Source organism: Macaca mulatta, chromosome 14 (assembly GCF_049350105.2).
Source record: "Macaca mulatta isolate MMU2019108-1 chromosome 14, T2T-MMU8v2.0, whole genome shotgun sequence".
NCBI lineage: Eukaryota > Metazoa > Chordata > Mammalia > Primates > Cercopithecidae > Macaca > Macaca mulatta.
The window spans coordinates 108,674,780-108,698,480 of record NC_133419.1 but is presented as its reverse complement, the minus strand read 5'-3'; the positions used below and the strand labels follow the sequence as shown (position 1 = coordinate 108,698,480).

At 43.4% G+C, this 23,701-nt stretch overlaps 1 protein-coding gene across 5 annotated transcripts in view; it reads left to right on the top strand.

Moving 5' to 3' along the window:
- The window catches only part of SLC35F2 (solute carrier family 35 member F2), a 67,048-nt gene that overhangs the window by 6,780 nt on the left and 36,567 nt on the right, over positions 1–23,701 (top strand). The window contains exon 2 of one of the 5 annotated variants that reach the window (XM_028832651.2): positions 19,878–19,911. The gene's annotated coding sequence lies outside the window, so the exon portion shown is untranslated. 5 annotated transcript variants of the gene reach the window in all.

Here is a 23,701-nt window from a genome sequence, read left to right as displayed (position 1 = left end):
TTACATCTCTTTTTTTAGAAAAAATTTTGACTGTGCATTATATGTTTGTGACCCAGTCATATTATTTTGTTCATCTAGTGTGTTTTTCAACCTCAGCCTTCTTCTTTTTTTTTTTTTAAATTTATTTTTATTTTTATTTTTTTTGAGACGGAGTTTTGCTCTTGTCACCCAGGCTGAAGTGCAATGGCGTGATCTCCAGTCACTGCAACCTCCATCTCCTGGGTTCAAGCCTTTCTCCAACCTCAGCCTCCCAAGTAGCTGGGATTACAGGCAGCTGCCACCATGCCTAGCTAATTTTTGTATTTTTAGTAGAGACGAGGTTTTACCATGTTGGCCAGGCTGGTCTTGAATTCCTGACCTCAGGTGATCCACCCTCCTCAGCCTCCCAAAGTACTGGGATTACAGGCGTGAGACACTGCGCCTGGCCAACCTCAGCCTTCTTGACATTTTGAGTTGACTAATTATTTTTTTTCTGGAGACAGAGCCTCACTCCAGGCTGGAGTGCAGTGGCATGATCTCGGGTCACTGCAACCTCCCCCTCCTGGTTCAAGTGAATCTCCTGCCTCAGCCTCCTGAGTAGCTGGGATTACAGACACCTGCCACCATGTTTGGCTAATTTTTGTATCTTTCGTAGAGATGGAGTTTCACCATGTTGGCCAGGCTGGTCTCGAACTCCTGACCTTAAGTGATCCACCCGCCTCGGCCTCCCAGTGTGCTGGGTTTATAGAATTGAGCCACCACGCCCGGCCTTGAGTTGATTAATTATTTGTTGGGGCTGTTCTGCAAGATGTAGATCCCTGACCCCAGCCAATAAGTGCCAGTATAGCACCCTCACCTCCACTCCCAGTTGTGATATTCGAAAATGTCTCCAGAAATTACCAAATGTCTTCTGGGGGACAAAAATCATCCCTGGTTGAGAACCACTGATTAGTCTATTGTTTTTACCTGCTACAGAGTATTCTGTGGTTCCACGGTCCATCCACCAGTGTTAGACAACCAGACAGTTTCCAACTCCCAGCCTCCACAAACATCACTGTGATGACCATTCTCAGACATGTCCCCTATGTGCTGAAGAAAGAGATGATAGCTGGGCTTGGGTCTGAGTCCCTCTAGGTAGAGGGGAGGGGATGCACCCTAGGATGGAGAAATCTTGGGCACCACGGAATCACTGTTGATTTCTGTTGTTCAGTGACCATCTGCTAAGCTATTCCTATCAGCTGCTCTGAAAGAAGGAGGAGGCAGTCTCTCTAGGTTACAGCCCATTCGCCCAAGGAGCTTGGAGAGGGTAGGTGAGGAATGATTATTGCTGGCTGGACAGCCTGAACCTGTTTTATTAATTTCTCAACACTGGAGGGAGTTGTTAAACGGGCAGGCATGTACTGTAGGGAGAGGTAAGACTGGAATTGAAAAGCTTTTCTCCAGGATGCCCTCCACTGGGCCTCTTGCTCCTCTCTCTGCCCCAGGGTGTAGTCTCCTTCTTCCCCTAGACCACTTCTAGACAACCTTTGGGTTATTCCATCTTTTCTTTGCTTCTTTCTTCTGGTTGACTTGAAGGAAGTTAGTGCTTATTCCCTGTCTTGACAGCACTTCCAGAATAGTCCCAGAGTCTACCTCTGCCTTCAATCCCTATTGTCTTTTATTTTTTTTTTTTCCCGAGACGGAGTCTTGCTCTGTCGCCCAGGCTGGAGTGCAGTGGTGCAATCTCCGCTCACTGCAGCCTTCGCGTCCTGGGTTCAAGCGATTCTCCTGCCTTAGCCTCCCGAGTAGCTGGAATTACAGGTGCCTGCTGCCATGCCTGGCTAATTTTTGTTTTTTTAGTAGAGATGGGGTGTGACCATGTTGGCCAGGCTGGTCTCGAACTCCTGACCTCAGGTTATCCGCCCATCTCAGCCTCCCAGTGTGCCGGGATTACAGACTTGAGCCACCGCACCTGGCCTCAATCCCTGTTGTCACTAATTCAGTTTAAGCCTTTATCGTCTCTCACTTAGTAATAGCTTCCATCCATGCCTCCATCTACCCCCGACCCCAATCATCTCGCTACACAGAAGTCAGAGTGATGCCTGATAAAACGAAGGAGTGTTAATAGCTGTCATCAAATGAGAATTCGCTGTGTATCAGGCACCCTACTTACATTTCATCAATCCTCATGACACTCCTGCAAAGATAGTTTTTTAATTCTGTTTTGATAGACAAAGCAGGTAAGTAACTTGCCCAGGACAGTTGGCTGATGAGAGGCAGAGGTGAGATCATTTCATTTGATTCTAAAACCCAGACCTGCTTTACTCTTTCAGAAATCTCAGGTGATATGACCAGTGTACCCAAGAAAATTAAAAGAAAAAAATAAAGAAATCTCACTACATTATGCTCAGGCTGAAAACCTTTTGGGATTCTTCCCATCACCTGCCCCAGTGATTTGCAAACTGGAGGGGCTCTTGGGGTTCCCTGGAGGTTCCTTAGGGTTCACCATGGGAGACAAGTAGGGAATAGGAGCTGGTGGGCTTCAAGGCTGGCCTCTGGCACCCACCAGGGTGTGCTGCTATTGCTTGTTTTATAGTTGGGCTTTTATGCCTGATTAATAACAATGATACTGTACACTGGATAACTTATAAGCCAAAGAAACTTATTTCTCACAGTCTGGAGTCTGGGAGGTCTGAGACCAAGGTGCCTGCAGGCTTGGTGTCCCCTGGTTCATCGTCAGCTGTTTTCTTGCTGTGTCCTCACATGGTAAAAAGGGTTTGGGAGCTCTCTGGAGTCCCTTTTGTAAGGACACTAATCCCATTTATGTAGACTCCGCCTTCATGACCTAATCATCTCCCAGGGGCCCCACCTCCAAGTAATATCACATTAGGGATTAAGTTTCAACATATGAATTTTGAGGAGACACAACTACTAAGTCTATACCAATGCTGTTTGAAGAAAGGGTTCTGCAGCTAAAACAAATCTGAAAGCCACTGTTTATTGGTTAGAGCTCAAACTGCTGCCCCTCCTCCTCTGCTCTTCTTCCTCTTTACCTGAACACAATAATTCCTTTTTTAAGTTTTTTTTTTTATTGTGGTAAAATATGCATAGCATAAAATGTACCATTTTAGCCATGTTTATGTGTACCATTCAGGGGGATTAAGTACATTTGTAATACTGTGCCACCATCACCATATCTGTTTCCAGAACTTGTTTATTATCCCAAACTCTGTACATTTCAAATAATAACTCTGCACTCGCCCTCCCCAGCCCCTGGCAACTACAGTTCTACTTTCTGTCTCTATGAATCTGACTTCTCTAGATACCTCATATAAATGGAATCATTTAGCACTTGTCATCTTGTGAGAGTTCAGGCTTCTCGACATGAACTGTGAGGCTTTCCGTCACTGGCCCACTTCCCTCTCCAGGTTCACCTCCCAGAGTGTCCCTCTCTCACTTGGCACTCGGTCCAGCGACACTGACCTGCCCTTGTGCACACCATACCTGCGCCTTTGCACCTGTAGTTCCCTCCTGGGATTGCTTTCGCTGTTGGCACCAAGTAGGAAATCTTCCCTGTTTCCTCTCTCTGTCCCTCCTGACACACATCTTCGGTTGGGTGCCCCTCTGTGTACCTGTTCCTACCTCATCATTGCACTTCTCGTATTGTAATGCTAAGTATAATTATCACTTGCCTAGGAGGGTGCCTTTTTAAGGACAGAGATGATAATTCATCTTTGAAGTTCCTGCAGGACTTTATGCCTGGCACAGAACTGAAATGGTAGCAGTTCCTCCCATGAGATGTATGAGTTAAGACTGAAATAAAAATTAGGCTATTTCTGAATAGCTTTCAGAGATTATTTTTGAAGGTAGCCACATTTTTGGAAGAAGTGAATTGCCTCCCCAGGAAATTGCTTGTGTAGGTAGGTTTTGGTAGGTTTATTAAAAAGCTATAGTAGACTTGCTCATGCCTGTGGTCCCAGCACTTTGGGACACTGAGACAGGAAGCTTTCTGGAGCTCAGGAGTTCGAGACCAGCCTGGGCAACAAAGTGAGAGTCCTGTCTCTACAAAAAAATAAAAAATAGAATATTAGCCATGTGCAGTGGTTTAGGCCTATAATCCTAGCTACTCAGAAGGCTGAAGCAGGAGGATCGCTTGAGCTCGTGAGTCCAGTATTTCAAAGTCACTCCACTGCACTCTAGTCTGAGCGACAGAGTAAGTCCCTATCTGTAAAAGAAAAGCTATAAAAATTTCCTTATGTCGTTATTTACTGAAGACAATCAGAGAGAACGAATCATTTCACACAGGCTAATTTTCCAGATAATTTAAAACTCATTCTTTTAAGCATTAAAATTCACTTTTTTCTTTTCTTTTTTTTTTTTTTTGAGAGAGTCTCGCTCTGCTGCTAAGACTGGAGTGTAGTGGCGCGATCTTGGCTCACTGCAACCTCCGCCTCCCGGGTTCAAGTGATTCTCCTGCCTCAGCCTTCTGAGTAGCTGGGATTACAGGTGCCCGCCACCATGTCCAGCTAAGTTTTGTATTTTTGTAGAGATTGGGTTTCACCGTTTTGGCCAGGCTGGCCTTAAACTCCTGACCTCAAGTGATCCACCCACCTTAGCCTCCCAAGGTGCTGGTATTACATGTGTGAGCCACTGTGCCCAGCCTAAAATTCACTTTTAAATCCAATTGAGTGACACTATGTAATGGATTGTTAATGTTTGCTAATTCATTTATTCATAATTTTGGCAGCAATTCTTTGAGGATTAATTGGTGTGTACTGAACAACTGTCTTAGGGTAGGCCAAGCCATTTAGTTACTTAGTGTGTCCATTTGCAACTAATCCTGGAGATTTTGCCAAGAAAAAAACCATGATTTAAAAATTTTCATGGCATATTTAAGACAAATATGTGAGACTACTCTTTTGATAAACAGTACATTTATTGTGGTATCGCATTTTCTTCATGATTCAGGATCATCATCGTTAACTTTTTTCTGCTGAGAGGCAGCAGTATGTTCATAGGCATTGGTATGAATTATTTGTCTGATTTTTTTCAGCCTTTTTTCTCCCAGGTTGTCACATGTGATTTTTTTTTTTTTCTATTACCAGTCATATCTCTGGAACCCTGTGTTCTTTCTAAATTATGATTTCTACCATCTTAATACTGTAGAAACCCGATAACTCAGTTTCTTAGAATTGCTTGTAGTCGAAGTATAAATAGATCCCAAATAAAGATTTGAATGGTTTTCATTTTAATAAATTATAAAAGCTTTGAATCCAGATATTTTGAGCTGTTTATTTTGGATGATGACAGGAGCTTATGTTATTATTTTTTTATTTTTTATGTTTTTGAGACAGAGGTCTCGCTCTGTCACCAAGGCTGGAGTGCAATGGCACAATCTCGACTCATTGCAACCTCCGCCTCCAGGGTTCAAGCAGTTCTCCTGCCTCAGCCTCCTGAGTAGCATGGATTACAGGCGCACACCACCACGCCCAGCTAATTTTTGTATTTTTAGTAGAGATGGGGTTTTACCATGTTGGCCAGGCTGGTCTTGAACTCCTGACCTCAAGTGATCTGCCCGCCTCAGCCTCCCAAAGTGTTTGGTATTACAGGTGTGAGCCACGGTACCCAGCCAGAGCCCATGTTATTTAAAGCCATCAGACAAGTGATGTGTCACAAAAACTTGGTTATTTATGTTAATGATACACAGAGAGATTCCATGAAAAACCACAGGTAAATCCAAAATTTCTTTCTACTCATTTCTTTTTCCTTTCTTTTTTTTTTTTTTTTTTGAGACGGAGTCTCGCTGTGTCTCCCAGGCTGGAGTGCAGTGGCGTGATCTCGGCTCACTGCAAGCTCCGCCTCCCGGGTTCACGCCATTCTCCCGCCTCAGCCTCCCAAGTAGCTGGGACTACAGGCACCCGCCACCACGCCTGGCTAGTTTTTTTTTGTATTTTTAGTAGAGACGGGGTTTTACCATGTTAGCCAGGATAGTCTCGATCTCCTGACCTCGTGATCCACCCACCTTGGCCTCCCAAAGTGCTGGGATTACAGGCTTGAGCCACCGCGCCCGGCCTTCTTTTTCCTTTCTTTCTTTTTTTTTTTTTTTGGAGATGGCATCTCACTCTATCACCCAAGCTGGAGTGCAGTGGCACAAACATGGCTCCCTGCAGCCTCAACTTCCTAGGCTCAAGCAGTCCTCCAGCCTCAGCCTCCCGAATAGCTGAGTTTTGCCAGGTTGCCTAGGCTGGTCTTGAACTCCTGGGCTCAGGCGATCTGCCCGCCTTGGCCTCCCAGAGTGCTGGGATTACAGGAGTGAACCTTCTAGTCATTTCTTAAAAATGTAAGAGTACTTAAGGAAAAAAAGATTTCGTTTCTTCAGTCTAACCTTATTAAGGAGGATGGTGTTGTGCTGGGTGGATGCAGTAGATTTTCCCAGAGAATTGTGGGGATATTCCTGCTCCAGAAGTGTTTAGGATATACTTGGGGGAAGAGCATTTCCTAAGCTTTTCACTGTGATATCAAGCAAGAAATAACAATAATAACATTTGAGCCGGGCGCGGTGGCTCAAGCCTGTAATCCCAGCACTTTGGGAGGCTGAGACGGGCGGATCACGAGGTCAGGAGATCGAGACCATCCTGGCTAACACGGTGAAACCCCGTCTCTACTAAAAAATACAAAAAATTAGCCGGGCGAGGTGGCAGGCGCCTGTAGTCCCAGCTACTCGGGAGGCTGAGGCAGGAGAATGGCGTAAACCCGGGAGGCAGAGCTTGCAGTGAGCTGAGATCCGGCCACTGCACTCCAGCCTGGGTGACAGAGCGAGACTCCGTCTCAAAAAAACAAACAAACAAACAAACAAACAAAAAAAACAAAACAATAATAACATTTGTTGAGTAAGGCTTACTTTGTGCACTGAGAGCAACCACGCTATTCTGAGACCTCAGGGTGAATTAACTCATGTAATTCTTACAATAACTTTATTTATTTATTTATTATTTATTTATTGGAGAAGGGGTCTGGCTCTGTCACCCAGGCTGGAGTGCCGTGGCACGATCTCAGTTCACTGCAACCTCTGCCTCCCGGGTTCAAGTGATTCTCCTGCTTCCGCCTCCTGAGTAGCTGGGATTACAGGTGTGTGCCTCCAGGCCCGGCTAATTTTTGTATTTTTAGTAGAGAAGAGATTTCACCATGTTGGCCTGGCTGATCTCAAACTCCTGACCTTAAGTGATCTGTCTGCCTCGGCTTCCCAAAGTGCTGGGATTATAGGTGGGAGCCACTGTGCCTGGCCCTTATAATAACTTTCTACGACAGGTATTATAATACTGTTATTGCTAGCGCCATTTCACAGATGTGAAAGTTGGAGCACGGAGGGGTGAGGTGATTTTCCCTAACAGTATTAGTCACATAGTGGTAAGGAATGCAACCAGGCTTCCCCCTCAGGCAGTCTGGCCCCCAGAGCCTGTGCTCTTACTCACTGTACCATTCTGCCTCTTGTGATAGGTCAAAAACAAAAAACAGACCTTGGGCAGTCTATCCCTAGGCTTGTTCTGGATTATTTGGATCTCTAGGAATGGCAAAGAGTATATAAAGTCAGGATAAATAGAATGCATCTTCTGGGAGCATTATTTATTTTTTAGACCCTAGTTGCATGGAAATGGATTAATCATAATCACTGGCCTATGATACACTGTCATTGTGGGCCCATGAATGGCTTAATTTATATATATATATACACACACACACACACACACACACATTTTTTAAGAGACAGAGTCTCACTTTGTCACCCAGGCTAGAGTGCCATGGTATGATCATAGTTCACTGCAGCCTTGAACTCAAGTGATCCTCCTGTCTTGGCCTCCAGAGTAGCTAGGACTACAGGGGTGCATCACTAGACCTAATTTTTAAAAAAATTTTGTAGAAATGGAGTCTTGTTATTTTGCCCAGGCTGATCTTGAACACCTGGCTCAAATGATCCTCCCGCCTTAGCCTCCCAAAGTGCTGGGATTATAGGCATGAGCTACTCTGCTCAGCCTCAATTAATTTTTTTTTTTTTTTTTTTTTTTTTTTTTGAGACAGAGTTTTGCTCTTGTTGCCCAGGCTGGAGTGTGATGGTGTGATCTTAGCTCACTGCAACCTCCGCCTCCTGGGTTCAAGCGATTCTCCTGCCTCCGCCTCCCGAGTAGCTGGGATTAGCCCAGCTAATTTTGTATTTTTAGTAGACCAACAAGGTTTCTCCATGTTGGTCAGTCTGGTCTTGAATTCCCGACCTCAGGTGATCTGCCCACCTCGGCCTCCCAAAGTGCTGGGATTACAGGCGTCAGCCACTGCGCCCGGTCAGCCTCAATTGATTTTTTAATGTAGTAAGTTCCCATAAACCCATCTAGCTCTAAAGCTAGAATTTACATGTACCTAGACCAGAGATAGTCACAATCTGGAATTTTCCTTTCACTATTCCGTTGCTCTCATTTTAATACTGCTTCGTACCTCTGTATTTCTAAAAAGTATGCTTTTATTATCATGTTTGACTTGATAAAAAGGATATCATGCTCTATAATCTGGTGAGATTTATATTCCCTTATATCACATTGCTAAAATTAATTCATATTGTTGCAGATGCTGATGCTGTATACAAACACTCACTTTGACTCTATATAATATTCTTTCCTGTGAATATACCACACTTTATTCATTCATGCTGTTGATGGGCATTTGGGTTTTTCCCAGGTTTTTTGCTATTGTGTACAGACTTCTAGAAACATTCTTCTGCAGGTCTCCTATTGATCATGTGTAAAGGGCTTCTTTCATTCACAGACATGCACATACACATATATCTAGGAGCAGAATTGCTGGTTTATAGGGAATGTGATTGTTAGACTTCATAGAATAATGCCAAACTGTTTTCCAAAGCAGTCGTACCAATTTCCACTCCTAAATTAGCCAGGTATGGTGGTACACACCTGTAATCCTAGCTACTGGGGAGGCTAAGGTGGGGGGATTGCTTGAGCCCAAGAGGTGGAGGCTGTATGAGCTGAGATTACGCCACTGTATTCCAGCCTGGGTGACAGAGTGAGGCTGTATTTAAAAAAATTAAATTTAATTAGAGGGGTGTGGTGGCACATTGCCTGTAATCCTAGCTACTTGGGAGGCCGAGGCATGAGAATTGTTTGAACCCAGGAGGCGGAGGTTGCAGTGAGCCCACATCATGCTACTGCACTCCAGCCTGGGCAACAGAGTGAGACTCTGGCTCAAAAAAATAAAAAAATTAATTTTTTTTTTCACTCCCACTAGCTGTATGTGAGAAATCCTGTAAAACAACTTCCAGTCAAGCTTTAATTTTTTTTTTTTTTTTTTTTTTTTTTGAGACGGAGTCTCGCTCTTGTCACCCAGGCTGGAGTGTAGTGGCGTGATCTTGGCTCACTGCTTCCCAGTTTCAAATGATTCTCGTGCCTCAGCCTCCTGAGTAGCTGGAGTTACAGGCACACCACCACGGCCAGCTAATTTTTGTATTTTTAGTAGAGATGGTTTTACCATGTTGGCTGGACTGGTCTTGAACTTCTGGCTTCAACTGATCCACCTGCCTCATCCTCCCAAAATGCTGGGATTACAAGTGTGAGCCACTGCACCCGGCCAAGGCTTTAAAATTTTTGACGGTCAAATGAATGTAAAATAACATCTTAATTTACATATGCCAGATCACTAATGAAGTTGGGTCTGTGTGTGTGTTTATTGGCTTTAGTGTACTTTTTTTTTTTTTTGAGATGGAGTCTCTTTCATCCAGGCTGGAGTGCAGTGGCACAGTCTCGGCTCACTGCGGCCTCCGCCTCCTAGATTCAAGCAATTCTCCTGCGTCAGCCTCCCAAGGAGTTGGGATTACAGGTCTGTACCACCACACTTGGCTAAGTTTTGTATTTTTAGTAGAGACAGGGTTTCACCATGTTGGTCAGGCTGGTCTTGAACCCCTGGCCTCAGGTAATTCACCCGCCTTGGCCTCCCAAAGTGCTGGGATTACAGGCGTGAGCCACCACACCCAGCCAGCCTTAGTGTACTTCTGTGAAGAGCTGCTGTTCTGTGAAATACCCACCTTTTCCATATTATTTTCCTGTTAAACAGATGGCTCTATACATATTGCAACTTACCTGGATTTAAAGATCCCACATGAGACTGACAGAGTTTTGGCTTCTGGCAGGTTCCCCAATAATCCTCATTTAGTTCTTGTGTGGTAGTGGAAGTTGAAAAGTTTTTGAGCATATTCAGAGCTGTCTGGATTAAATTAGGAGAAGTTGAAGCTGGTTTAAGTATGACACTTTTTCTGGTTTAGGGCCTGTGGGGTGTTGAAACGCTGGAAAGGATGACATGACTCACAGGAAATCTCCCCGCCGCCTCCCCTTCCCTCATGGGCCAGGTCTCCACGAGCTTTCTAGATTAGTCACCGACTCCTGTTTTTCTTCAGGTGCCTGATTGGTGTGTGATGAGTGTAGTAGGTCAGTTGTTAGAGGTGTTGGTGGTGTCCAGCTCACCACTTTCATAGGGAAAAAAAAGAGGATTTATTACTTTACAGAATCATGGAGGGTTACACTGCCAAACCACAGAGAGACCAGAGAAGCAGCAGGAGCCAGGAGTCCAAACCACACACAGCAGGATTCTGTGTAAGCCTTTGTGCATTGCGTTTGCTGTTGGCTTCATTCTTCCAGCTGCACGCCAGTTGATGATCTTCATCTGAGGATTGCATTGGACAATTTAGATCACACAAAATGAACAAACCCCTCAAGTGTTGAAAGCAATTTTTGTTTTGATAATCCGCAATGAGGGAAATTTAGCTTTTACAATAGTTAAAGATAATCGTCCTTCAGAACCTTCTGTTCCACCCTAATGGGCAGGCGGTGTTAAGAATTGAACGTTTTATGTGGCTTCTTGGCTGCCTGTTGAGAACAGGGTTTGTTTGTGCTCAGTCCCTGTGCCAGACTGGGATGGACAGAGGGAGGGTTGTATGTCTGTCTCAGGGATGTACTCTCTTGCAATCCAGACTCGTGAAACGGCAGCACGTTTGTTACCAACGCTAATCCCACCCCAGCACCCACCTTTTTAGCCCCGCTGGAGCTCCTGTGTGTCTTTTGGAGTGTGTCCACGTTTGTGCTCCTCTTAGAATTTTTCTCCCAGAAGAGTTGTGGGGAGGGAGGATCCTGGAGGCAGAGGCCACATACTCCATATACTGCCCACGGTTGAATCCTGCCCTCTTCATTTTGCCCCTTCCCCCTAATCTAGGCAGTAGACTTAAGTTCCTCTGACCCATATCCAAAGAGAATAGGTGATTTGAAAATGTGTTTCAGGTTGGTGCGGTGGCTCACACCTGTAATCCCAGTACTTTAGGAGGCCAAGGCAGGGGATCACCTGAGGTGGGGAGTTCCAGACCAGCCTGACCAACATGGAGAAACCCGGTCTGCACTAAAAATACAAAATTAGCTGGGTGTGGTGGTGCATGCCTATAATCCCAGCTACTTGGGAGGCTGAGGCAGGAGAATCGCTTGAACCCGGGAGGCAGAGGTTGCGATGAGCCGAGATGGCACCATTGCACTCCAGCCTGGGCTACAAGAGCAAAACTCCGTCTCAAAAAAAAAAAATGTGTTTCACACTTTCTCATTTCAGCCAATGAAAGCCAGAGGACAAAGAGAAGGATATCATGAATGGATTTTATAGTTTCCCTTATTTTTATCAGAACACCTCTTATGAAAATAATTGTAGAACAGATAACCATGTGGGTTTGACTAATCAGTGCCCATTGTTATAGAGGCAGGATAGTATGTTTTTCTTTTTTTGGGACAGTGTCTTGCCCCGTTATCCAGGCTGGAGTGCACTGGTGTGATCTCTACTCACTGTAACCTCTGCCTCCTGGGTTCAGGTGATCCTCCCACCTCAGCCTCTTGAGTAGCTGGGATTACAGGCATGTGCCATGATGCTCAGCTAATTTTTATATTTTTAGTAGAGATGGGGTTTCACTATGTTGGCCAGGCTGGTCTCGAACTCCTGACCTCAAGTGATCCCCATATCTTGGCCTCCCAGGGTGCTAGGAATACAGGAGTGAGCCACTGCGTCCAGCCAGAGTCAGGGTAATTTGTACCAGTTGATCTCCCTGTATGGTATCATAATCATCAATATTACATACAGTATATTTTATTATTGTTATCAGGGAAGTAATATATGGAATGGGAAAAATATAGGCTTACTAAATTTCTGATCTTGCACAAGTTACTTCTCTGAACAGCTGAAACTGTTACAACTGTTTTTCAACAGTATAATTGTACTAATAATCTCTATCTTACAAGAGTTTTTGTAATATTTAAGAGAAACATATTGGCTGGGTGTGGTGGCTCACACCCGTAATCCCAGCGCTTTGGGAGGCCAAGGTGGGCAGATCACCTGAGGTCAGGAGTTCGAGACCAGTTTGAGCAATATGGCGAAACCCCATCTCTACTAAAGATACGAAAATAAGTCGGGCATGGAGGTGCACGCCTATAGTCCCAACTACTTGGGAGACTGAGGCAGGAGAATTGCTTGAAGCCAGGAGGCAGAGGTTGCAGTGAGATGAGATAGCGCCACTGTACTCCAACCTGGGGTACAGAGCGAGACTGTCTCAAAAAAAAAAAAAAAAAAAAGGCTGGGTGCTGTGGCTCATGCCTGTAATCCCAGCACTTTGGGAGGCTGAGGCAGGCGGATCACCTGAGGTTAGGAGTTCGAGACCACCCTTGCCAACATGGTAAAACCCCAACTCTACTAAAAATACAAAAATTATCTGGGTGTGGTGGCGGGAACCTGTAATCCCAGCTACTTGGGAGGCTGAGGCAGGAGAATCACTTGAACCCAGGAGACAGAGGTTGCAGTGAGCCGAGATCACACCATTGTACCCCAGCCTGGGTGACAAAAGTGAAACTCCATCTCAAAAAAAAAAGAAAAGAAACATCATATATAAGTACTTAGTATGGCACCCACACACATTTATTTTTATTAAGCCACCTCACTTTTGTTAAGATAAGAAAGATTTTATGAATCCCTAATAGATGCACTTAGTATACTTGTAATATAACAGTGGTTATAAGCTCAGCCTCTGGAGCCACACTGCTTGGGTTGGTCTCCAGGTTCTGCCATTTGCTAGCTGTGTGATATTGGGCAAGTTACTTAACATCTCTGTGCCTTCATTTCTGTGTCTATAAATAGCAATAATAATGGTACCTATCTCGTAGGATTGTTGGGAGGATTAAATAAATTAGTGTTTGGTATATAGTATACACTCAATAAGTGTTAGATGTCATAATTATTATTACTATTACTATTACTAGATATTGTGAGACTATGTGTATATAAGGTGGGGGTGGGTGGGTGGCAAAAATATCCATAACACGATGTCTGCATTTAGAATCTAGTAAAGGAAGTGGAACATATAAAACACTACAGGCAAAATACAGAAAATGAAAAAATAGGATTACAACCACAATGTCATAGGAATTTAGAGGTCATCGTTCTGGTAGTGGGCGCCTTTCTTAGTATCTTTATTCCCGCAATTATTTCAATTTACTTTTTTATTTTTAATTTGAGATGAAGTCTCACTCTGTCACCCAGGCTGGAGTGCAGTGGCGCGATCCCAGCTCACTGCTACCTCTGCCTCCCAGGTTCAACTGATTCTCCTATGTCAGCCTCCTGAGTAGCTGAGATTACAGGTCTGTGCAACCACGCCCAGCTAATTTTTTGTATTTTTTTTTTAGTAGAAACGGGGCTTCACCATGTTGGCCAGGCTGGTCTTGAACTCCTGACCTCAAGTGATCCACCTGCCTTGGCCTCCCAAAGTGCTGGGATTACAGGCGTGAGCTGCTGCTCCTGGTCTTATTTCAATTTTTTAGTGTGGCAAAATGTAAAGAACACAGGCTTTGGAATCATATTTGGATTTTAATCTAGTGCTGCTATTTATTTGGCACATAAACTTGGTTAAAAGACTTAAATGCTAGCAAAATGATACATATATAGTATTGTATGAACATGCAGTATGTTAATATACGTAAGAGCTCAGTCAGTGGCTAGCACTTCCCTGTCTTTTATTATGTAGGGGGTGGGACAGTACTAATGTGTCCCCTGTATTCTTCACTAAGAGTCACATGGGACATAATACAGAAGAATAAATCACTGGATTTATACTTTCAGTTTTTGTTGGTTTGCATGGAACTAGTTCAGCAGTTTCTGGCTTGATGGCATGGTTTTATTTTCTCCCTGGCAAACGATGAAAATGTTTTAATCCAAGGTGGCTCCTGATCAGCTTTGCCTGCAATTTTTTAATAGACTCTTTATTCGATGTGATTATTTTGTTGCTAAGGAAATTCACTGAGATGAATGTAAATAGTTATAACATTATGATTCAAGTGTTGTTTTAAAGTATCACATGCATTATTGACTTAGAATATTCATTTTCTATTGCTGTTATAAATTACCACCAATTTAGTGGCTTAAAACACCACCAATTTATTATCTTACTGTTCTGTAAGTCAGAAGGCCAACACTGGTCTTCCCGGGCTAACAATCAAAGTGTTGCAGGTGTTGCATTCTTTTCTGTAGGTTCTAGGGGAGAATCAATTCCTTGCCTTTTCCACCTTCTGGAAGCCGCCTGCCTGCCTTGGCTTGTGATTTCAAAGCTAGCAACGTTGCATCTCTCTGAGCCTTCTGTTGTTATACCTCCCTTTGACTACAGCTGAGAAACGTTCTCCCTTTTGAAGTCTCATGTGATTAGATTGGGGCTACCTGGTTAATCCACATCTGCAAAGTCCCTTTCGCCCTGTAAGGTAACCTATTCGCAGGTTCGGGGTGAGGGAGAGAGTGTGGACACTTTTGGAGGGCCAATATTCTTCCACCTACATTTAGTGGTAGAACCTAGAAATGATGCCCCCCACCAGAAAAAAAAGCTTTAGAGCACAAAGAAATAAGAACACCTAGATGTTCCTGCAAATGTAAGCAATAGTTCTACAGCTCATGAACAGCAGGGAAACAAAAAAGAAAAAGAAAAGGTGTAAGTGATAATTCATAAAATGTCAAGGAAACCTTTACTCAGCTCTTTCACCCACAACCTTTTACACATACTCGGTGTTTGAAAGAATGAACCAATAATTGTTACTGACTGTTTAAGTTATACCACGGATTAGAAAACTACTGATTCCTTTGGATGAGCTGCATCTTCAGGCTCCATTCATGCGGGGGAATTTACAATGCTGTCCCCTTTGCTGGGATGACAGTTCTTATAGCCCTTTTATTGACCCAAACAACTTGTCTTTATTCTGGAAGTCTAGATGAAATATCACCTTATGAGTAAGGCCTTCCATGAATCCCAGATTTGGTTAGATCTCATCCTACGTCGCACATCTCTTTGTTCATCCTCACCACATTAGGAATTGTTGCTTTACTGTTCTTGTTCACTGCTGTATTGTGAATTCCATGAGGACAGGGGCTCCATTTCTCTGTGTTCCCATAGCTTGACACAGCGTTAGGATCTAAAAAAACAAGTGCTGAATTGAATTGGGTACCATTAAGGAGACGGTAATAAGAGTCATTGTGTTTGGGAGGCCGAGGCAGGCAGATCGCTTGAGTCTGGGAGTTCCAGACCAGCGTGGGCAACATGGTGAAACCCTGTCTCTACTAAAAATACAAAAAATTAGCTGGGCATGGTGGCGTACGCCCGTAGTCCCAGCTACTTGGGGGCTGAGGTGGGAAAATCACTTGAGCCCACGAGGTTGAGGCTGCAGCGAACCTTGATTATGCCACTGCGTTCCAGTTTGGGCGGCAGAGTGAGATCCGACCCTGTCTCGAAAAAAGGAAAAAAGAAAAAGTCACTGTGGGCTATTGAAGTTGCCTTCCAGGTTTGGACTATTTCCGCTAAGCAGGCAGGGAAAATTCGCACACAGTCCAGTCTTGAAAAAGTCTTGAAGTGGTGTGCTACTGCAAAGGCCTGTCTTGAAAAAAGACACAGGTATAACCTCTGGTTTGATTGTTTTGAGATAGATGACCTCCTGCAGACAAGGCTGCAGTTTACCAGGTGTGCTGTGTTCAGTCCATAGGTGCAATTACCTTCAAATACCTTAAGTGGCTGTTTGCTCTTGCTCCAGACTTTTCTGTTTTTGCATGTCAGTGTGCATGTTAATGATTTAAGGCATTGAATGTTGGCCTCTTTAGCAACCGTTTGATTTCCTGCATAACTCTCATTTTCTACAGGACTTGATATTGGTAGCTTTTATCTTATTGGCTATGGGATGATATTATGATGGTTTACAGTTGTCAGGTATTACAGGAGTTGTATATGTCGGTAGTGTGGACAATGTGATTGGAGTGTATTAGGATATTTTTGCATGCAAAATTCCAAGTTAAATGTAAAATAATTATAATTCTATAATAACTGAATCTAGTCATGCAATATGTTGTTATCTGTTATAAAATGTATGGAAAAATATACTCAGATATGAGTATATATGATATGAGTATATATGATCAGATAAAAGGTTGGGCATTTATAGACAGAAACCGCATTAGCCTGTATTTTTACAGCTGTGGAAATCTAGCCTGTGTTTTTGTAGCTTCATTCATTTTCTTTTTCTTTGAGATGGAGTTTCACTCTTGTTGCCCAGGCTGGAGTGCAATAGCACGATCTCAGCTCACTGCAACGTCCGCCTCCTGGGTTCAAGTGATTATCCTGCCTCAGCCTCCCGAGTAGCTGAGATTACAGACATGCGCCACCACACCTGGCTAATTTTGTATTTTTAGTAGAGATGGGGTTTCACCATGCTGGCCAGGCTGTTCTCGAACTCCTGACCTCAGGTGATCTACCCACCTCAGCCTCCCAAAGTGCTGGAATTACAGGCGTGAGCCGCCACGCCCGGCTGCTTCATTTATTTTCATCAACGTTTGAATGCATCCTCTATTGGGAATTTATTTTAGCAAGAGTCATGTAGGAGGGAACATGGTTAGCAAAAGCACTCTACTTATGCCAGTAGGTTTGTATTTTGAACCTGATTCTGAGACTTTTGAACAGCATCAGTTAGGCAACCCATTTCACCTCTTTTTTTTTTTTTTTTTTTTTTTTTTTGAGACAGAGTCTCACTCTGTCACCCAGGCTGGAGTGCAGTGGCGTGATCTTGGCTCACTGCAACCTCTGCCTCCCAGGTTCAAGTGATTCTCCTGCCTCCTCCTCCTGAGTAGCTGGGATTACAGGCACGTGCCACCGCACCTGGCTAATTTTTGTATTTTTAGTACAGACAGGGTTTCACCATGTTGGCCAGGGGATGGTCTCAATCTCTTGACCTCGTGACCCGCCCACCTCAGCCTCCCAAAGTGCTGGGATTACAGGCGTGAGCCACTGTGCCCGGCCATTTCACCTCTCTTAGCCTCAGTTTCTTCATCTGTAACCACACAGCATTGGCAAATGGATCAAAAATAAGATAGGGTGTAGAAGAGTTTTTGTAAACTGGGAGCCACTATAGAAAACATAGGCAAGGTATTCTGATGGGGTCCATTAGCATGAATATAATAAATACTTGATGATGATGGGTACCCCACTGGCAAGTGCAGGGAACTTTAAGTCAGCAGTTTGGAAATCTGGTCTAATCACAGACCAGAAAAGGTTGGGAGAGAAACAAAAGATGGAATGTGAGCTGCAAGTCCAAATTAGCCACAAGGATTAAACATGAGGAGTCAAGGGGAAGCCTTCCAATGTTATAATTAGTGTTTTCTTCTAGTCCCTGTACTTTCCTAGTTCTTTTAAGATGGAATGTATTTTTTTTTTTGAGACAAGGTCTCACTCTGTCACCCAGGCTGGAGTGCAGTGGTGTGATCGTGGCTCACTGCAGCCTTGAACTTCCTGGGGTCAGGTGATCGTTTCACTTCAACCTCCTAAATAGCTGGGACTATAGGTGCATGCCATCATGCCCAGCTAATTTTTGCATTTTTTTCTGTAGAGGAGTCATTTGATCATGTTTCCCAGGCTGGTCTCACACTCTTGGGCTTCAGCGGTCTGCCCACCTTGGCCTCTCAAAGTGCTGGGATTACAGGCGTGAGCCACCACACTTGGCTGTAAATAGATTTCTCATTGTTTGAAAACTAGTATGTACAAAATAAAAAAATAACAAAAAACTTCCATAATCCCACCCAAATTATCTGGTTCTTTTAAGGTTTAATCAATCAGGCAATTTGATCCATCAATCAGTTCATCAAATCATTGACTTCTAAACCCTTCCACTACTGTCTTTTGGCTTCAGGCCTTCTGTTGTTCAGAATAGAATGAACCAGTTCTGGGAACTAACAACATTGGGAATGCTCGGAGGTAGACATTGTCTTGATTGGAAATATCCTGAGTTACAAGTAAAGTGACTGGATATAACCTAGTGGGTTATTTGCCTTATCTAGACCCATACTAAGCTTGCTCTGCTCTAAACTTCTGTTGTATTGCTATAGAATACTGCAAAATTAGCTCACCCACCCCCTCCTATAGTCTAAGAAATGCAGTATAACATTTGGTGAAGATCAGCAGAAAAAAGAATATTTTGCCAATTTCAGAAATGTCCTGCTCCATAAGAAAATATAACTGGTGTTATAATTTATAGGGTAATTTTTGAAAAAGCTTGCTTTATTGCTTTATTAAGTAGCAAGACTGTGGTTTTGGCAAAACTTTATGAACATATTTCTAGAGTGGTTGATAAGAAGACTGACACCTGAACCTCTCGATTCCTGTTCTTTGCCAGAATTTTCCAGTTCTCTTTGTCTGGAACATCATGATCAGTTCATTTGGTAGTGACCAGTCTCTGGAGAAAGTAGCTCTTGCTATTCAAACTTACACTTATACTTGAAAATAAAGGTGGTAGGTTTTTTTTTTTTTTTTTTTTTTTTTGAGACGGAGTCTCGCTCTGTTGCCCAGACTGGAGTGCAGTGGTGCGATCTCGGCTCACTGCAAGCTCCGCCTCGCGGGTTCACGCCATTCTCCTGCCTCAGCCTCCGGAGTAGCTGGGACTACAGGCGCCCGCCACCACGCCCGGCTAATTTCTTTTTGTATTTTTAGTAGAGACGGGGTTTCACCGTGTTAGCCAGGATGGTCTCGATCTCCTGACCTCGTGATCCGCCCGCCTCGGCCTCCCAAAGTGCTGGGATTACAGGCTTGAGCCACCGCGCCCGGCCTAAGGTGGTAGTTTTTAATGAGAATCGTCACTGCTAACTTTGACAAACGGTCACAAGGCGACCATCTCAAAAGAAAAACCTATCTGGGAAATATAGGATTAAAGTTGCTTCGTGTATCTAGAAGAAATATAGGATTAAAGTTGCTTCGTGTATCTAGAACAACGGCAAATAAATTACATGTCCCCCCACTTCATGAAGGTACTTTTGTATCTGCCTTGCAACCAGATAAGATTGTCTTGTTGGTTGGGTGCGGTGGTGCATGCCTATAATCCCAGTGCTTTGGGAGGCCTAGGCATGAGGATCGCCTGAGGCCAGGAGTTTGGGACCAGCCTGGGCAACATAGTGAGGCCTTGTCTCTACCAAAATCTTTAAAATTAGCTGGGTGTGGTGGCATGTGCCTGTAGTCCCAGCTTCCTGGTAGGCGGAGATGGGAGCAGATACTATCACTCTGTCCCATTCCCATGAATGTTGCAACTTATTTTACATTTTTATTTTTAAGTTGAATGCTTTCTGATAGTCGCATTTGGGTTGACACATTTCCAAGTTAAACTGTAGACTGATTTCTTCTTGTAATCCATTTGTTCCTACTTGTTCCAGTTGAACTAACAGAGGTTTCAGAAAGGTCAGCTTTCTCTGGTGGCATTTTTTACCTTTGCAGCAATTCTGCCAGCCCATATTGATTCATATCCTGGATAAACAAAGATGAATATGACGCTGTTTCTGCCTTTTAGGAGCTTGTGACCTACCTGGGAAGCCATACACATAGTAAGTAGAATACTGTGTGAGACATTTTATATTAGATTAGCAATCTTCAGGTTTTTCTTACATTATGAACCCCTTTTATTACTATTTTTTGCCAGGAATCTTATGTTTTGAAATATTTTGACACCCTTTCCCCAATACTCATTTGTTAAGTAATAATGAGTTTATTTTTTTCTCTCTCTTTTAACTAATCAGACACTAGAACTTCTGGTTAGCAAGAGAAAATGACTGTTACCACGCTTGGTTGATATAATTAGAGCTGAAAGGAAATACAAGTGATGTTTTGGTTTGTCTGGACAGCCTTGGCATGGGTACATGTAGGGTTTCTGTTGACTTAAAAAAAAGTTTTATGGAAACATTCAAATAAAAGTAGAGACTATTCTCTACTGTGATGACAACCCAGTTTCCTTCTTTTTTTTTCTTTTGTGATGGAGTCTTGCTGTGTTGCCCAGGCTGGAGTACAGTGGTGTGTTCTCAGATCACTGCAACCTCTGCCTCCTGGGCTCAAGTGACCCTCCTGCCTCCGCCTCCCAAATGGGCTACAGGCATGCGCCACCATGCCCTGCTAATTTTTGTGTTGTTAGTAGAGATGAGGTTTTGCCATGTTGGCCAGGCTGGTCTTGAACTCCTGGCTTCAAGTGATCCGCCCGCCTTGGCCTCCCAAAGTGCTAGAATTACAGGCGTGAGCCACTGCAACTTGTCCCTTATCACCCAGTTTCAGTGAATGTCAGCAGTTCATTCTTGTTCCATTTATACACTTCTACTTTCTTCCTCTTGGATGATCTTAAAGTAAATCTCAGGCATCACATAATGTAATGCACAGATCAATGTTAATCTCTAACAGATAAGAACTTAAAAGCAACTATAATACCATCATTCCATCTAAAAATGTACAATAATTCCTTAATATAAAATACCCAGTTCATATTAAAATTTTCTCAGTTATCTCATAATTAAAAAAAAATAGTTTGTTCAAATCACAATGCAAACAAGGCCCATGTATTTTAATAGGTTGTTATGTTTATATCTTTTTCTGTCTTAGGCTTACCTTCTTCTCTTTATTTTTAAAGAAACAGTTCATTTATCATGTGGTTTTTCACATTTTGGTTTTTGTTGACTGTGTCTTTCTGATAAGTTAACAATATTTTCTTTTTTTTTTTCTTTTCTTTTTTTTTTTTTTTGAGACGGAGTCTCACTCTGTTGCCAGGCTGGAGTGCAGTGGTGTGATCTCGGCTCACTGCAAGCTCCACCTCCCGGGTTCAAGTGATTCTCCTGCCTCAGCCTTCCGAGTAGCTGGGACTACAGGGACCCACCACCACGCCCGACTAATTTTTGTATTTTTGGTAGAGATGGGGTTTCACTATGTTTGCCAGGATGGTCTCGATCTCTTGACCTCGTGATCCGCCCGCCTCGGCCTCACACAGTGTTGGGATTACAGGTGTGAGCCTCCGTGCCCGACCAACGGTATTTTCTTCTTAGGATAATGTTTTTAAATGCATAAATATATAAGATTATAATGGAAACCAATTGCAAAGATTTAGTTGTCAAATTATTAAAAAGTAAATTGGGATATATGTTAATATAGAGGCTTCTTTTTTTTTTTTTTTTTTTTTTTTTGAGACGGAGTCTCACGCTGTTTCCCAGGCTGGAGTGCAGTGGCGCGATCTCGGCTCACTGCAAGCTCCGCCTCCCGGGTTCCCGCCATTCTCCTGCCTCAGCCTCCTGAGTAGCTGGGACTACAGGCGCCCGCCACCGCGCCCGGCTAATTTTTTGTATTTTTAGTAGAGACGGGATTTCACTGTGGTCTCGATCTCCTGACCTTGTGATCCGCCCGCCTCGGCCTCCCAAAGTGCTGGGATTACAGGCTTGAGCCACCGCGCCCGGCCTAGAGGCTTCTTTTCTTTAAAATTTACTAAGTAACAAAATATCACAATGAGTTTTTAACTATGATGATTTTTTTTTTTTTTTTTTTTTAAAGAGATGGCATTTTGCTCTGTTGCCCAGGCTGAATGCAGTGGTGCCATCAGAGCCCACTGCAGCCTCAAACTCCTTGGCTGAAGCAATTCTGCCTCCTCAGCCTCCCAGGTAGCTGGGACTACAAGCATGCACGATCATACTATCACATCCAGCCTTTTTTTTTTTTTTTAATTTTTTAAAACTTCTATAGAGATGAGGTCTTGCTGTTTTGCCCAGGCTGGTCTCCAGCTTGTGGCCTTAGGTGATCCTCCCGCCTTGGCCTTCCCAACATGCTAGGATTACAGATGTGAGCCGGCGTGCCTGGTTTACCATGATTTTGGAGTAGCGATGAATATAAATTTTATTTGAAATTTTAGCTACAGTTGCCATATGAAATGAAAATATCTGAATTCTTTTGGCAGCAAAGTCTTAGGTATTGCTAGCACCACTATAGTTTGTTGCCTACATTTATAATTGAAGCGATTATTAAATTTTAGTTCAATGTTACTGAAAATGAGGATATATATATTTTTTTCTACTGAAATTCATAGACCCTAGAATATTTTCATGGACCTGGTCCATGTACCCCAGGTTAAAAAAATCTGTGGTCCTATTTTTTTTTTTTGGTAAGATTTCATAGGTATTGTGTACTACCATGAAGAGATGTCTTAGTGTGTTTTTTTTTTCTGTAAAAATATCCAAGGTTGGTAATTTATACAGAAAAGTTTATTTCAAACAGCTCTAAAGGCTGGGAAGTTCAAAGATTGGGCAGCTGCATCTGTTTGGCTTCTGGTGAGGGCCTTGTACTGTGTCATAGCGTGGTGGAAGGCATCATAGGGCGAGAAGGGTACACTGAGAGTCAAACAGGCTTTTTTTTTTTTTTTTTTTTTTTAGATGTAATCTCACTCTGTCACCCAGGCTGGAGTGTGGTGGCACGATGTCTGTTCACTGCAGCCTCTGCCTCCTGTGTTCAAATGATTCTCCTGCTTCAGTCTCCCAAGGAGCTGGGATCACAGGCACCTGCCACCACACCTGGCTAATTTTTGTATTTTTAGTAGAGACGGGGTTTCACCATGTTGACTAGGCTGGTCTCGAACTCCTGACCTCAGGTGATTGGCCCACCTCAGCCTCCCAAAGTGCTGGGATTACAAGCATGAGCTTTTTTTTTTTCCTTTTCTTTTTTTTTTTTTTTTTTTCCTACCGACCTCCTGCTCTGAGACAGAGTCTCTCTCTGTCGCCCAGGCTGGAGTACAGTGGCGTGATCTTGGCTCACTGCAACCTCCGCCTGCTGGGTTCAAGCAGTTCTCCTGCCTCAGCCTCCTGAGTAGCTGTGACTACAGGCGTGCGCCACCACGCCTAGCTAGTTTTTTTGTATTTTTAGTAGAGACAGGGTTTCACCATGTTGGCCAGGCTGGTCTCGAACTTCTGGCCTCAAGTGATCCGCCTGCCTCGGCCTTCCAAAGTGCTGTGATTATAGGCAGGAACCACCGCGCCTGGCCGGGATTAAGTTTCAGCATGAGTTTTAGAGGGGACAGATATTCAAATCATGACAGGAGATATATAATGTTTTCTTGTCTGTTTCTTTTTTGTTATGTTAGGAGCTATTGATGTTTTGTCTAGATCCATTATTTAATTAGGACTCCTAAAGTGATATTTTATTTGTCGTCCCCTCTTAATTTATTGTACAGACTATTTCCACAAGGACAAACTCCTTGTCATCAACTCTTCGATTACTCTGAGGTATAATTTGTATAAGAAGGGCAGGATAAACATTGACTGATTTCTTTTATTCACCAGTCTTCAAAATAATAAGTTCATTCCCTAGCATCCACCAAAG